An 18,066-nucleotide genomic window follows, 5' to 3' on the forward strand; every position below is an offset into this window, starting at 1 on the left:
ATTTACACCCTCTACACTTATGACTGCACCCCCATTCATCCCAGCAATATTATTATTAAATTTGCAGATGATACAACAATGGTGGGGCTTAGTCTGCCTACTGGGATGAGGTGGAGCAGTTGCTCTTGTGCAGAGACAATAATTTGATTCTCAACACCACTAAGACCAAGGGGCTTATATTAGATCATAGGAGGAACAGATCAGACATTCAGCCCCTGATCATCAGCAGAAACCATGTGGAACAGGTGGCCAGCTTTAGGTTTCTGGGTGTTACCATAAAGGAGAATCTGACCTGGAGTGCTCAAGTTATAGCATTGGTTAAGAAGGCCCAGCAGAGATTATATTTCTTGAGACTTCTCAGGAAAGAACTGAATGAAAAACTGCTGGTGACCTTCTACCGCTGCTCCATAGACAGCATTCTAACCTATTGCATTTGTGTGTGGTTTGCCAATGGCACAGTAGCAGATAGGAAAGCACTCCAGAGGGTCATTACCATTGTCCAGAGGATTATTGGCTGCTGTCTCCTCCCCCTCCCCCTGGAAAAACTGCACAGTTCCCACTGTCTTAGGAAATAAATGTCAAAACCAGTGTGTCTGCATAAAGAACTCTCTGACAAATTGAAAGATAAAAAGGACAAGTATAGAAAGTGGAAAGAGGGGCACATAACTAAATCAGAATATCAGCAAATAGCCCGAGCCTGCAAAGATGAAGTGAGGAAAGCTAAGGCTCAAAATGAACTAAGGCTTGCGACCAAAGTCAAAAATAACAAAAAAAGCTTCTTTCAACATATAAGAAACAAGAAAAAAGTGAAGGAAATGATTGGTCCATTAGTGGGGGAAAGTGGCAAGAAGGTGACAAGCAACAGGGAGAAAGCAGAACTATTTAATTCATTTTTTGCATCTGTCTTTACACAAAGGGAAAAAACAGACCAACCTATCAAAAATAGTGCTATAAAAAACAGAATAGAAACACAAGTTAAGATAGGCAAGAAAATGATAAGTGAGCACCTGTCCAGTCTAGACGAGTTCAAATCACCAGGACCAGATGGATTACACCCCAAGGTTCTCAAGGAACTGGCAGACGTGATCTCAGAACCACTGAACTATATTTTTCAAAGATCCTGGAGCACTGGGGAACTACCAGAGGATTGGAAAAGAGCTGATGTAGTTCCCATCTTCAAAAAAGGAAAACAAAATGGATCCAGGAAATTACAGACCTATCAGTCTGACCTTAATACCTGGAAAGATTCTGGAAAAGATAATCAAACAACAAATCAGCAAGCACCTAGAGGCAAACAAAGTCATTACTAAAAGCCAACATGGGTTTGTCAAAAACAGATCATGCCAGACAAATCTTACTGCATTGTTTGACCAAGTGACAAAATTAGTGGATCAGAGGAATGCTGTGGATATAATTTACTTGGACTTCAGTAAGGCATTTGATAAAGTAGACCACAAACTACTACTTGATAAGATAGAAAAATGTGGGTTAGACAGAATCACCACCAGATGGATTCATAGCGGGCTGACCGGCCATACTCAGCATGTGGTCCTCAATGGAACTGCATCTACATGGAGGGAAGTGTATAGTGGGTTGCCCTAGGGCTCTGTTCTGGGCCCAGTGCTCTTCAACATCTTCATCAATGATTTGGATTAAGGGATAAATGGGGAACTCATCAAATTTGCAGATGACACCAAGCTGGCAGGAATAGCCAACACTCCAGAAAACAGGGTTAAGATACAGGAGGATCTGGGCAGACTTGAACACTGGGCGCTATCTAACAAAATGAAATTCAATGGTGAAAAAAGTAAGGTTCGACATTTAGGCAAGAAAAACCAAATTTACAGGTATAGTATAGGGGGTACCTTGCTCAATAGTAGTAACTGTGAGAGGGACAATCACTTAAATATGAGCGAGCAGTGTGCTACAGCTGCCAAAAAAAGCCAACACAGTGCTAGGCTGAATTAGCAGAGGAATAGCTCTTTGAGCTATCTGGTCTGGACTGAGGGGTTTAATGTTTTTAAATTGTGATTTAATTTTTGTGGCTAGACTTAATTTAATTTATTTTAATTTTATATTGGATTGTTTTTAAATTTTGCCTTGTAAACCGCCCTGTCCTTTGGGAATAGGGCAGTATATAAACCGAATAAATAAATAAAATAAATAAATAAACTAAAAACTATTGATATATGTAAGAAAGTTATGTTTTATGTGACTGATAGAATAAGAATTGTTTTAATTTACATATGGACAGTATATATTAAGGGGAAGAGAGAGGAAATGCTTACGGTAGTAGTTTGAAATCTGTATTAATGATATCTGTATGTAATTGAATTATTACAACCCAGCCGCCATGTTGCTTTTCAAATATGTGAATGTTACATTAGAAAATCAATAAAATTTGTAAAAAAAAAGAATGTGAAGGATGTGTGTATATAACATATGTTTTTACTTGTAGTTCTTACTTGTGTGTAGCATGCATTGTGGACAACACTTAATGATAATAAAGGCATTCTATTCTATTCTACAGTCTTCTCTTAGTGGTTTACAGAATCAGCATATTGCTCCCAACAATCTGAATCTTCATTTTACCCACCTCAGAAGGATGGAAGGCTGAGTCAACCTTGAGCTGGTCAGGATCAAAGTGCTGGCAGTCGGCAGGATTAGCCTGCAATACTTCATTCTAACCACTATATCACCACGGCTCTGCTAGACATGTAGCTTCCCACATGATGCTCTAGGGGACCAAAATACCTACAGACCCTTCTGTCTCTCTGCTTCTCCTGATTGCAAACAATTTTAATAAATTCTTTACATATTTTAAAAAAGGAAAGTAGACATACTACAAAACCATTCACTCACTTCTAACATTTTTATTTTTGAGAAAATCTCTGGCTTCAGAAGTGGTCTTAAAAAATGAAAATGATTGGTTGACAAGGTTGATACATTGTATGTATGTATGTATATATGTATACATGTATGTGTGTGTGTGTGTATGCAGTGTGTGTGTGTATAAAGTAAATTACTTTTCTGTCCATCTAACTTCAAATAAAAGAGGTTCTCCCATTAATTTGCATTCCTAAATTAGTAATTCCTCTTAACTGCAATTTATTTGGGAACAGGTAGGAGAAGGGAACAAAGAAAATAAATAAAATGGATATTTTTCATGAGTCCTTCTTAAAAAAGATAATTTTGAATCAAAATGCAGTTTCAAAAATTTGATGAAACATGAATTCAGAGGTAATGAAGCGCAAATCTGTATGTCTGTGGGGATTCTCAGTAATCCAGGTCACAGTTATCCCAAAGATGCTTTTTTCCCCCAAGAAAACTGGACTTTCTTGTTTTTTCTTTTAACATGTTTTGCTTCTCATCGAGAAGCTTCTTGGATGAGAAATGACACATGTTCACTTGTTTCACTGTTTCACTTTAAAACAATGTTTTTCAAACTTGGCAATTTTAAGCTGAGTGGAATTCAGTTCCCAGAATTCTCCAGCCAGCATGCTAACTATGTATTCTGGGAGATGATGTCCATACATCTTAAAGCTGCCAAATTTGAAAAGGTCTTTTCTAAAATTGTTGATTTGAATGTATTGATTTTCCTATTTCTCCATCTATTTCTGCAAATTAATATTAATTGGTTCATAATTCTGGTAAGAACTGAGTTTCAAAATGCTGTGTAGATGGTAGAAAAATTAAAGGCTGGTGGGTGAGTCAGCTGAGAGGAGTCTGCATGAGCTTCAGTGACTCATGGAAAGCCATCTCTGCTTTATGGGGCATTGAAATTTTTTTCTATCTCTTTGCAGTGCACAAAATGTACAGCAGTGTAAACACTGAATGGAGATGATTACATTTCTTCCTTCCTTTGTTATGAAGTTTTCAGACTTACAAGAACAGAATTGCCATCAGACTTGAAATGCTCTTCAACTTAGTGTTGTTGATGCACTTCAACACTGACAACTTTGTCTGCCCAACCCAACCCGACCAAAACTCTGGAACTGTAAAAGCTTTGCCCACATCCCTCTTTCTTCATACTTAGCACTCCTTATCCCATTTACTGCTGGCTATTCTGTTCTGGCTGGGTCAGGCCAAAATGTGTTTTAGAAGAAGAGGCTAGACAGTCACTTGTCTGAGATGGTATAGGTTCTCCTGCTTAAGTCAGGGGGGAGCTGGGCTAGAAGACCTCCAAGGTCCCTTCTATTCTATTATTATTATTATTATTATTATTATTATTATTATTATTATTATTATTATTATTATTATTATTAAGCTGAAAGGTGAATATCTCTTCCACTATGAGGAATTGGGACCTGAGTTTGTACAGAAATGATAGTATATGTGCTTCACTCCTTCTAGTGACTTCACACTTGCATCCCTTATATGCACCACTGTTCTTCAGTTTTGATCCAAGAGCTAGGTGACCTCCTTCATGGAAGCATGTAATTAGCATATTTTCCCCTGCAACAGTGTCTGGTGAGGGAAATGTAATTCTCTCATAACTAGCAGCTATATGAGAAACAGTTTGGTGTAGTGGTTAAGATCCCATGCTAGAAACTAGGGGACTGTGAACTTGGGCCAATCACTCCCTCTCAGAAATAAGAGGCAGGCAATTGCAAACCATTTGAAAAAAAGGTTGCTAAAATAACTGCAGGGACTAATGCCAGCAGTTGCCATCCATCAAAAACTGACTCAAAGGCATATACACTGTAACTGTATATGTTGTGCGTAAAGTGGATGCTTACATATTAAGAATCCTTTTGCTTGCTGAAATTAGTAATGGATGAAATGTTAGTTCTCCTTCTACATCCATGACATTTTGGGAACTTTTAAAAGCCTTGGCATCATTATTTTGTTCAGATATTGCAAACAGAAATTCAATCTGTTTATTTCACAGTCTATTTATCCCTGTTCTACTGTAACACAAATGCTTAATTTAGGGCTTCAGAGTTATGTCACCCTGGAAGTCCCTACACAATTTCCAAATTTCCAAATGATCGTGTGACCAAAGAGAAATAGTTAATCAGAGAGTGATCATAGTCACAGCATTTAATGAACTGAGTGTTAAGTATATTAAATTGTTTCAAATTAGAATTTTATCCTAGATAAAATTACCTGGACTGAGATGCCCTACGCACAGTCACTCATGCGCTCGTGACCTCCCGTTTAGACTACTGCAACACTCTGTACATGGGGCTGCCCTTGAGGACCACTCGGAGGCTTCAGCTGGTGCAGAATGCGGCCGCGCGAGTTGTGATGGGGGCTTCCCGACACTCCCATGTAACACCTCTACTCCGCGAGCTGCATTGGCTTCCGGTTGCCCTCCGGGTGAGATTCAAGGTGCTGGTGATGACCTATAAAGCCCTAAATGGCTTGGGTCTGGGATATTTGAGGGAACACCTGCTGCTGGCATCAAGTTCCCTTCGTCCAGTGCGCTCCCACAGGGAGGGCCTTCTCAGGGTGCTGCCGGTAAAAGATTACCGGTGGATAACACCCAAGGGGAGGGCCTTCTCTGTGGGTGCGCCTGCCCTTTGGAACCAGCTGCCTGTGGAGCTTAGGACTGCCCCCGACCTTCGTTCATTTCGCCGGGACCTGAAGACCTGGCTCTTTGAGCTTTCTGGCCCAGGCTGAGAGTTTTAATTGGTTTTTTTTAATATTTTTATATTTTTTCAGGGATTAAATTTAATCTTTTTAATCATTTTTAATTTTTGTATCAATGTTTTAAGTACCCTGTAAACCGCCCTGAGTCCTTCGGGAAAGGGTGGTATATAAATTCAATAAAATAAATAAATAAAGTAAATAAATAATCCAGTTCTTCTTTTCCCAGCCTAATTTGGGGGCAGAGGATAAGATGCTTCCCCAGCACAACATTCAACAGCCTTGGCAACCATCAGACTGAAAGAAATGGTGATTACACTACATTACAGTGTAGGATAGTACAGTACATTACAACAAACTTTGCTACCACCTCTGACACATTAATGTGTGTGTGTATATGTGTTTGTATTCATTCCAATACTTCTGGCTCACAGCAATGCTTCATTTTTATCTCTATATCTCAACACTCTTCTTAGTGTGCAGCCCTAAAACTGTAACTTTTGCACATCACCTTCCTGGAAATAAGGATTTTCAATAGAATTTATACCTGCATAAATTACTGCTAAGATACTACTGAATAGTTTACAAACAGAATAAAATTATCCATTTAGACACTTTTCACAAAATGTCAGAAAACCAAATCTGACATAGCAATATCCATTTTTGTTATACATAAAAGAGAATATTGTGAAGAAACAGATGTTTTCTTTCATAATTAGCAATAATAACTCTACAACCTTTAAATACCTAAGAAAGGGGAGATGGAATGACCTCCATCTTGAAACTTAGTAGAGAGAGAAAAATACAAACCTGTTTGCAGCAATTAAAAGTGTCATCTCCCACACAGAAAACTGTTTCAGATTTCAGCTGAGGTAAGTATATGATCCATAAATAGAAAGCTTGAAATGAAGCTTGGCTGACAACAAATGTTGACATGGAGGGAGCCATAATTATATAATGGAAAACGTAACAGAGAAACATTTAAGAAGTTGTAATAAACAAAGTGTAAATCAAGGTGAAAACTATCCAGCTAAGTATATGCTAATGTTTCAAGAAAAACAGTGAAAGTTTAAGGCAAGGGTATCAAACTGCCAGCCCACGGGCCAAATGTGTTATGCCAAAACCGCACCCACTGCATTGCCAGCAATGGGAAAAAAGTTGTGATACATCACGATACGTAACGTGACGTTGCGAGTTTCACACCCCTGGACTAAGGGACAAATAAGCAGGATTTATGAAAAATGCTAAAAAATAATTTGCAAAAATAACGTGCTCTTTAGTCTGTTATACCTGAAGTGGTCCCCTGCAAAGAAACTGGGTTTAGCAATTTTTTGTCCATTTTGATCTCTAATTTTAAAAAAGACAACACCAAAAGTAGCATTTTCTATAGAATGATGCTCTTTTATAACAGCATGCTTAGTCATGAGATTGTATAAAAAAAAGAGTCAGCTAAACTACCAGGAGGAAACTGGTCTAACATTAATCTTGCATTGTTTGGGGTTCCAAAATAACAGATATTTTTAGAGGCAAGGTTTCGTAATTAATTATTTTGATCAAGCAAATAGCTTCAGTATATTTTTAAAGTTGAATTTTCTTTAAGAAATTGTTCTGTGTGTTTAACTCCCCTTTTCACAAACAAATGATTACTACATTTCTTAACATGGAAATGACTAATGCCCCAATCTTGTCTTCTTATCAGCTGCTGTACAATTGATAGCACTGCATCACAGAAATGACCTTTTGGAAATGAAATCCCTGACTGACTTCAGAATGATAGCAGACTATCTTCAAGCTCTGAATGTGGAGCTGCTTCTGCAGCCTCTCAAAATTTATATCTTTGTTTCATTTAATTTACTTATTTTATTGTTCCAGACAATTCTGTGTTTACAATTAACATAACTGTCATATCAGCTGGGTAGTAAATATTTCAGCAGTCCATTGGAGTCTAGCATGTGGTCCCTCACAAAACCAATTTCTTAGGCCAGTCTTTCCCAATTGGGCCCCCTGTAATTGTTTTAAGCTACAAGTCTCAGAACACACTGAGAACTAGAATTTCTCACACAGATGCCCAGCTTTAAGCCTGAGGAGCATAGACAAAAAAGTCCATTAATCCATGGGAAGAGCAGGAGAAAGAAGTGCTATTTGTATGTTGTGGGAATAAAGAGGAAGTGCACATACTTGTTGGTAGAAAGCAATTCTTTTAATGGTTTCTTTATAGTCTGCAATAAAGACTCTTTATCTAACAGTAGCATGTAAGACATCTGAAAACTCTAGTCAAATTTGAACCCAGGGTCCACTCAAGACATGTTGCAGCTTCGTAGCAAACTTTTGAAAAAGCAGTTGATTGCTCTGTATGTCTTTGGGACTACTGTTACTTCTTTCCTCTCTTGTTACAGTAAGATTCCCTGATAAACAATCCTGAAAAGATTCTAGATTGTGAGAATGCATTTGTCTATATATCTGAGTAGCCATGTAAATTACTGTGACACAGCTACCTCAATTATAACAAATGTGATTATTATTCTATTTAAATTATCAATATCCCCTCTTTAAATTTATGAATGGTTAAAATGACTGCTATCAATCCCTGATATCTTTTGCTGGTGTGATATATGATATACATTGTCAAGTTACCTGCAGAAGGAAATTCACACTCTGCATTCAGGTGTTTAGTTAGCCTTATACTTGTAGGAGATGATGAGGCTGAGGCTGAGGGAGAAGTCAAATGTGTCATTAGTCATGAATCCCTGCATGCCCACAAGAGACCTAAGTCCAGCCCACTCGAATTCCTTTGACTTTTACCTACTACCAATTTGTCTTGACCATTAGTAACTCAGATTCTTGTAGAGAGCTTAAGCTTGCAATAAATCTTTACACTCGTTTGAACTGTCTGGATCTCCTGATTTCCCTGGTGCTTGGCACCACTTCTCAACACATCTGGATGGCACCCCGTAGGAAGGCTGATCAAGTCTGAAGCCCCACTTCATGCTTACCCCATACCTCAAATTGGAATGTACTGTTGCCAACTTTTCAGGAAAAAGCAACAGTGTCTTTAGCAGCTTTAGCAGCAGAAGCCAGTAATGTTCTATAGAATGAGGAATAAATATTTCTCATATTCATGCTACAATATTTTGTGTTTTCATTTCATTAATTTTATCATTGCTATTATTGCATGCATGCATTTCAGGGGGGGGGCAAAACCAGTACATATCAAGAGAGAATGTGAAGGTACAGATAAAGACCTCAAGTCTGAACTGCATGGTGTCAGTTTAAAGGAATGCCAAGTTTTTTACTTCATTTGTTTGGTTGTAGCAATATTTTCTGTGCCATGCATGCTATGGAGCATAATCAGTACACTTTGGAAGAGCTTGCTTCTGGAATATTTTAGGGATACTTGATGAGGGATCAGAGCAAGATCTGAAGGAGCAAGAGAAGTGTCTGTGGAGGTTACCAGGGTATTTTAAGACTAAGTGTGACTGGCAGAAAATACAATATCGCTGAACGTATCCCTGTAAATAGAGAGCAATGCATTATGCAGAGCAGAATTAGTTGTGTGGAAATTCTTGATGGAGTTCCTTCCAGCTGAGTTATCGAAGCTGTGAGAACAAGCGTTGATAGCGAAGGCAAGGTGACAAGCTCTCAAGTGAGCTGCTGAAGTATGGAGCCACCAAAAAGCACCAGTCACTCTCTTGTAATTCTAAGCTCCTGACTTGTTTTCCCAGGGCCTCATCTACAAAATAAGAATGTGTTAGCAGCAAGAGAACAGCCTCAGTTTATTTCATAGGTTTTGTTGTATTTCTTGTTATTGTTGCAAGGATGTTATTAAGTCCCTATTTTCTCATCTGAAGTTTCAATAGCAATTTAAACCACAACATTTCTGGACTGTTGGTACATTGTCATGTAGCTGATTGTCTGACATCATAAGTCAAGATGTTGTCTAAAGTATGATTGCTTTGAAATGGCTTCAGCTGAAATCAGTGGGGTTGCTCCCAAGGACACATAATGAATACTGTAAAACAGGGGTGTCAAACTGCCGGCCCACAGGCCGGTTTCATCATACCGAAGCCGTGCCCACCCCTTTGCCAGCAATGGAAAAAAAGTTGCCATACGTCGCAACACGTCACGTGACATGGTGAGTTTGACACCCCTGCTATAAAGTGAGCTGTCCAAATGCAATAGTTGGATAACTATTATTAATAGTGGCAATCACCTAAAGACATTCAAATGGAAAGGTTTTGTTCCATTACATTCTTAGAATAGAAGAACATCAGATCACTCCAAAATTTGTTAGCTTTCTGAAATAACAGAACAACAGAGGTGGAAGGGACCTTGCAGGTCTTCTAATCCAACCCCCTGCTCAGGCAGGAAACCCTATACCATTTCAGGCAAATGGCTGTCCAATCTCTTCTTAAAAACCTTCAGTGTTGGAGCATTCACAACTTCTGGAGGCAGGTTGTTCCACTGGTTAATTGTTCTAACTGTCAGAAAATTTCTCCTTAGTTCTAGGTTGCTTTTCTCCTTGATTAGTTTCCATCCATTTCTTCTTGTCCTACCTTCAAGTGCTTTGGAGAATAGCTTGACTCCCTCCTCTTTGTGGCAACCCCTGAAATATTGGAATACTGCCATCATGTCCCCCCTCATCCTTCTCTTCTTTAAACTAAAAGGTAAAGGTTCCCCCGCACATGTGTGCTAGTCGTTTCCAACTCTAGGGGCCGGTGCTCATCTCCATTTCAAAGCCGAAGAGCCAGCGCTTGTCTGAGGACGACTCCGTGATCATGTGGCCTGCATGACTAGATGCCAAAGGTGCATGGAAAGCTGTTACCTTCCCACCGTAGTGGTCCCTATTTTTCTACTTGCATTTTTACGTGCTTTCAAACTGCTAGGTTGGCAGAAGCTGGGACAAGTAACAGGCGCTCACTCTGTTACGCAGCACTCAGGATTCGACCCGCCAAACTGCCCACCATCTGATCAACAAGCTCAGCATCCTAACCCACTGAGCCACTGTGTCCCTCCCTTCTTTAAACTAGACATACCCAATTCCACCAACCTTTCCTTATATATTTTAGCTTCCAGCCCCCTAATCATTTTTGCTGCTCTTCTCTGTACTCTTTTTAGAGTCTCAACATATTTTTTACATTGTGGTGACCAAAACTGGATGCAGTATTCCAAGTGTGGCATTATAGCTCCTAGAATCTCTACTTTGCTGTTTTAAACTCCTCTTGACTCAATTCTTCTTCATCCTAGTGACCTGTGCATGTGTTAAACTTCAGCTATCAACAAAGCCATTCTGTCTCAGAATAAGGACACTTGTAACTCACCTTGCAGGGTTGCTGTTGTGGGGAAAATATGAGGAAAATATGAGGAAGAAGGAAAATTAGATATCATATCTGGTGGGCATGAGTTTGAGAATGGTCTAATGATATCTAGTACAGCTATTTTTCTTAATTTATTTTTTGTATTATTTATTCATATTTATTTTATTTTTATTTCCTTATTTATTTTATTTTTATTTTATTTCTTATTTTTCTTTTTTCTTTCCTTATGGCGCGTGCACGCGTGTGTGTGGCACTAAGCCCAGCCCCACTTCCCCAAGGGGCCACCCAGCTGTACTTACCTCCTCCTCAAGGCTGCTGCTGCTGTGCTTGCTCTCCTTAGCCAGGTTGCTCATGATGGGTACGAGGGAAAAGTCAAGAGGGAGTTCCACTCCCTCTCCATGGGAGGAGACCTGGCTTTGTATCCAAAGCTTCCTTAGCACCAGGATAGGCCAAGAGGAGGGTGCAAGGGGATGGTGAAAGGGCAGCAGGGAAGGACTAAGGCAGGACTTTCCTCAGACCTTCCTTCCTTCCTTCCTTCCTTCCTTCCTTCCTTCCTTCCTTCCTTCCTTCCTTCCTTCCTTCCTTCCTTCCTTCCTTCCTTCCTTCCAGTGCATGGAAAAATATTTGAGATGAGGGAGGGAGAAAAACAGGCAAGAAACGCAGCTGGAGAAGTGTCATCCTTTGTGAGAGTGAAGAAATGCACCATCGCCTGGAAGTGGCCAACACATAGCCCTTGCCTACTTTACATATCTGGCTTGGTGGGCTCTGGGGGAGGGGATGCCATGAGCAGCATGAGTTGATGTTACCTGGGCAATGCTGCCCAGCCCCCAGCCTGCCTGTTTTTGGCAGGCAGCAGGGAGCTCTCCTCAGTGACGAAAGGCTGAGCCGGGTGGCATGAATCTGAAGAGAAGCACAACGCTGCACAGCCCCTAGCCTGCCCGAAGTAGGCAGGGCCATGTGCTGGCCACTTCCAGGTGATGGTGCATTTCTTCATTCCTCACAAAGAGTGATACCTCCCCAGCGTGCACCCAGGGAGCAGTACTGACGTGGCAGGGGCTGGTCCCTCACTGTTTCCATATGGCCTTGTGGAGCTAAAACTGAATGTATTTCAGCATAGATGACCACCACAAAATTGTACATTGGCTCCTGGCCGGCCTGGGCAAGGCAGCAGGGGCCATTCCCTCACTGTTTCCAGGAAGGCTTTGCGGGCCAAATGAAACTACTTCATGGGCCAGATTCGGCCCTCAGGCCTTGTGTTTGACATGTCTGATTTAGAAAGAGAAAAGGTTTACTGTTGATACTCATTGGACAAGAAGCAGATCAAGAAGCTATGTGGAATCAGATAGCCAATCTTCAATTAAAGAATGAGCAAAAATTAAAAACTAAATAGGTATAATCCATGGGGTTACATATATCATAAACCGCCTCCAGGCCTCCAACAACTACTTTAGTTGTTTCCCTTATTCAGCATAATGATCAACCCTCACCAACAAAGTAGGAAAAATACTGAATAATTTACAAATTTTTTCACAGTCTGGAGAAATTTAAAAACAGCTATTTGACTACATTCTGTGCTACTCAGACTTTCTGAGTTAGTTCATATTTACTTTAGCTTCAGGCCCCATTTTTCCTTGTCCCAATTGCCTGCTGCCTTAGTGAATCTGTAGCAATTCCCAATTAGAGTGGCACAATAAACCCACTGGATCCTGAACACAATCAGTGCATTACAGATGTTCTATCCTATCTATCTATCCACTTTGATTTGCCAATCAGATTCGAAACATAGTAACAATGGCAAAGGTCAGAAACTAAAAAGTACCTCTCCTGGTGGTGGTAGAATTTGTATTCTTCATTTAAGAGGAATAAACTCAGCCTCTGCTTGAAACAGCACCACAATATTGCCATTGTCCTATAGCAGTGTTTCTTAAACTTTTTTTTCTTCAAGATCCCCTCTACTTCAAAAAAATAATAATAATGGAGGACTCCAAAAGAGCTTTGTTTTCTATGGGTTATATTTATTGATATTTAGCATACAGCAGTGGTCCCCAACCTTCCTGGCTCTGCGGACTGGCAGCAGAGGAAGTGGGTGGGGGGAGGGGATGGTTTTGTGCATTTGCCTGCCGCTTGTGCAAATGGAGCTTCATGTAGCTGCCCGCTGCCTATGTGGCCCAGTTTCCAATGGGCCTAGGCCCAGTACTGTCCATGTACTAGGGATTGGAGACCCTTGGCATATAGTATTAAAAATTAAAAATGATGCATTTGTTGCCATTATTGCTTCTTATGATTGTTCAGTGGGATTTTAATATTGAAAAGTAATACAAGAAACATTATCGTATGGTAATGTCTCCATGAAGTTCCAAATGACATTTTGAAAAAATCATGTTTCTCAACCTAGGGGATTCTGTTGGGGATTCTGGGAGTTGAAGTCCACACATCTTCAGGTTGCCAAGATTGAGAATCATCTAAGACAGGGGTCCCCAACCTGTGGGCCATGGTCCACTATCAAGCCATGGCTTATTGGCCACCAGGCCGCTTGAGTGGCTGGCCGGTGGGCACGTGTGTGCATGCGTGCACAGCCCCACTCGTGCTAGCATCGCTGCAAGAGCCATGGGCATTTACACTCCCACTTGCAAATGAGCATGCATTTCCCGCCAAAAACATTTCTTCTTTTTGCCCTTCCCCAGTTCCAGGCTACCAACCCTGTAAGTTTGGGGAACTCTGATCTAAAACATGTCTAAAAGTAACCTTTATAAGTATCACTAAAGAAAAGTGAGGGGAAAAATGTCCCAGCAACTACATCTGTTTGTGGCCTGACAGTATTATTTATTTTAAAAGACGCAGATATCATAACATGGATTTATGAGCAATTTATCTGATACTGATTTAACCAGTTGTGCAATACAACTACACTAGTATGTTGGAAATGGTACTTGATCCCTGTTCTAGCAGCCACGTGAGAATCAATCCTAGGTCATTTTGAAATTAGCCTGGCTGAATTTGCTTTACTCTATTACATTTATTATTTAATAACAATAATATGGAAATGGATGGAACAAGCCATTCCAGCTCTAGTATTAACAGATGATATAGCATACAATTTGATATTATTATTATTATTATTATTATTATTATTATTATTATTATTATTATTATTATTATTATTGATAATACTACTACTACTACTACTACTACTACTACTACTACTACTACTACTAATAATAATAATAATAATAATAATAATAATAATAATAATAATAATAATAATAATAATAATTTAATTTCTATACCGCCCTTCTCCCGAAGGACTCAGGGCAGTGTACAGGGCAATAAAAATACAATAAAAATACAATATACAAAAGTTAAAAATAAGATTAAATAGAACTAGCCCATTACAATAAATAATTAAAAATTACTAATTAAAATACCCCAAACCCATTAGACCAGGCCGGCTTGTTCAAATAGGTAAGTTTTCAGATCACGGCGGAAAGAGCGAAGGTCAGGAGCCATCCGGAGCTCAACCGGTAATTGATTCCAAAGGGCTGGCGCACCCACAGAGAATGCTCTCCCCCTGGGGGCTGCCAGCTGGCACTCTCTGACCGGCGGCACCCTGAGGAGGCCCTCTCTGTGGGAGCGCACAGGACGAAGGGAAGTTGACGCCAGCAGCAGGTGCTCCCGTAAGTAAGTAAGTAATATTTATTCTAGTCTGGATTTTTGTAAACGTCAGTACTGTTCTGCCTTGCAAAGACCAATAAAAAGAAACAGGCCAGTAAATTAATCCAAACTGCCATGGTTTACAGAATGATTCACTGGCTTTGAAAAAAAAATAGAAGACATATGTTTAGAATATGTACAGGCTTTCCAAAGACCTAGGCAAACAGTATCTCAAGAGACTTATTCCTTAAATTAATCTGCAACAACTGAAGAAAGAAAAGTATCTCAGACTTTGAATGCCTACTTCTGTCAGTTGCAGTTTTAGTCAATTTCTTTGTTCTGTGATTCAGCCGGTGTTGTGATTCAGGGTCAGCCTGTGGGTTCGGCAGTTGGGTCGGACGATTCAGAGGAGGAGGAGGGGGGTGTTGGAGAGCTTGCTGAGGATAGTATTGAGGCTCTGCAGAGCTCTCAGCCAGGCCCCTCTCATCTGGTTACGATGCAGACCCAGCTGTGTGAGCCTGACAGCGTGGATGAAGATGACCCACAGCTGGCCCTGTTCAAGGACGCCCAACGCAGGAGGCAGTCAAGCAGGAGTAAACAGAGGAAGGCAATGGGGCACCTCAGAAGGAGGCAGAGAGAAGCCACGCCCTGAACTGTTTAAAAGGGGAATGTGTGGGAGGGCTGGTTTGCTGAAGGCAACCGTTTGAATAGCTCCTGTTTCATGGTTCGTGTTTTGTTTTGCTCTGTTTGCTTTTGTGTCCATAAATTTGGCAGGCTTAGTTCCAGCCTCTTGCCTTCTTGTAAAGGGGTTGTCCCTGCCTTTTCTGCAGGGCCGGTAGTAGGCTGGTACAGAACAGCCGGTTCGCACCACTTTGGCAGAACAAGTAGCTAATTTTTTGTTGCCCAGGCCCAGAATGGACTTCTGGAAGCAGCATCCACACAGAGAACCAGTTGTTCACATATTTGAATCCCACCACTGCCTGAAAACCTGCATGCTGTACATATTCTTGTACATGTACTCAGTGGTGGGATTAAGCCGCCTTGCATCACTTCAGCAGAACTGGTAGCTAATTTTTTGTTGCCCAGGCCCAGAATGGACTTCTGGAAGAAGCATCCACACAGAGAACTGGTTGTTTCTGTATTTGACTCCCACTACTGCATGTACTCCCTAATATGCACTTCTTTGTATTTACTATTTTGTTCTACTTATAAACTTGTACCACATCATATTGCTTGGTTATTTTCTCCCTGATCTATACAGTTTTGTGTAAACTTTCCTCTGTATACATATTTGTACTCAAATTTTAGAGGCAAAATGCATCAATGTATTCTGAAAAGTATAGATGTCCATGTGCTTGCTTATTTGGCTCTTTGTACAAATTTAGGGATGTATGTTGATGATTAACTTACCTCTAGTTACCTTGAGGTAGCATGAGTGGCACATACATTTTATAAGTAAGTAAGTAACTTAGTAAGTAAGTAAGTAAGTAAATAAGTAAGTAAGTAAGTAAGTAAATATCCTTCATATTGACATTCTATGAATTTTTTGAAGTTTTAAAACAGCATTTCAAAATATAGAGTTTTGTGATACATATCCACTATTATAAATGGTTTGAGTTCTTGGTCCTAGCTCTGCCTCCTTCCCAGATGTTTAATGTTTAGTAGTCATTAATAAGGAAATATTTTGAGAGAAAAAAATAGGAACCCTGAGTTTTATTTTATATAACAATCTAAGGAACTGGTTGTTTGGGTATGAGATGAATTAAAGATATTGCCTGGAAATGGGATGGGAATTGTTGTCATTACCGTGAATGTTGATCAGGCTATATTTACTCTACAAATCCCCCTTGAAACTAAATATTCACACAACAGGTGATGTCAACATTGTTTTATGTTTCACACTGAAAGCCCCCTGAAGCTCATAACAATCTTATTTCTTCACAGAAATAAAGTTTTTCCAAGTGCTCTCTCATTTTTTGCCAGACCTGATAATTTTGTGATAAGGGCAATTCCAGCTGGGCATTGTATTTATCTGCTGTTGCATTTATCTCCTGTGCCATTCTTTGTACTGTAGCCATCAACTATCTAGTCAGCACTGATCTAAATTTGGAAGGAATTTGGAGTTACTATGCTCTGCTCTTCAAACATAACACGAGAAATATTCTTGTCCTAGGAAAGTCAAAATATCCATTTCTGATGTCTCCCCTTTCATAGTTCAGAACATCTGATTACAGCACAGATGTCAAATGAGCCACATCACGTGACGTGTTGTGACGTATCATGACTTTTTTTGCATTGCCAGAGCTGGGGTGGGCGCGGTCTCTGTATGATGCAAACAGCTCGCGGGCCAGCAGTTTGACACCCCTCGATTAGAAAGCTAGCAAACTTTGTACAGCTGTCAGTGATTCAATGGGAAAGATCCAGCACCATACTGAGAATACAATCAAGGCTTTTATTAATGATGAATTCTCAGGAAGCATGTATATAAAATATTGTATTGAATAAAAACTCACATACTATATGTGAATGCTAGAGCATGATTGGATCACTGTCATTACATGAAATGACAGTGACCCAATCATGCACTTGCCATTTCATACCTCGTTTAAAATAGAAATTAGTAGCTTTTAGAAAGTGATCAGAATTAAAAACTGATGAGGAAAGACTTTGTGCTTGCACAATGTTCTCTCTTGCTCACTCCAGAAACTTTCCCATTTAAAAGATAGCAAACATAGGCAAATACATAGAGTATCTAGGAACTCAAAAAGAAGCTGCTCGGGGATAGGAATTTAAAATGGAAGAATGACGGAGGGGAAAGAGTTGATCTGTTTTAAGCTGGTCTTCCCCCGCTACTTCTCCAATCCATTAATGTCCCAGGAGGTATCTTTTCCTGTTTGAAAAGGAATGTCATGGGGATATTTCAGACATCTGTGCATAATGTATAGCTTGGTTCCAAGCTCAGGAAAAATATCTCTACTGGTTTAATTGGGAACTGTAGGAAGTGCAAGATGTGACGCCTTATTTCTCAGAATGCACCAGTTACTAGGAAACAACAATAGGGGAGAGCTATTAGGTTTCTACTTTAGGTTTCTTGTATACAACTGGGGACAAGTGTGTAATACAAACCAATATAAAACTCACTGGGTGAGCTACCTCTTCCTTTGCAAATTGAATTGTGTCAACAATGCAAAGCTGTTTCCTCTTAGTAGAGTGCATTGCAAAGGGTGCAGTCAATTTTTGCACATATGTCCCAGCATTCTCTCTCTCTCCCTCTCTTTCAAGATCTGGATCATGATGATGATGATGATCATGGTGGTGATGGTGGTTATCATAATGATGGGTATAACTCTTTTCTACCCAGACTAGATAGGTCTCTGCAGCAAATTCTTAACTATTCTTTTTCATTGCTTGATAAAAATATAAAAGACTAAATTAGTGTTAGCCACCCAGAGTCACTTTGCAGACTGAGATGGTTAAAAAGGTAAAGGAGTCCCAGCAGATGTTACTC

Source organism: Vipera ursinii, assembly GCF_947247035.1.
Source record: "Vipera ursinii genome assembly, chromosome: 6".
In the NCBI taxonomy this organism is placed as follows: domain Eukaryota; kingdom Metazoa; phylum Chordata; class Lepidosauria; order Squamata; family Viperidae; genus Vipera; species Vipera ursinii.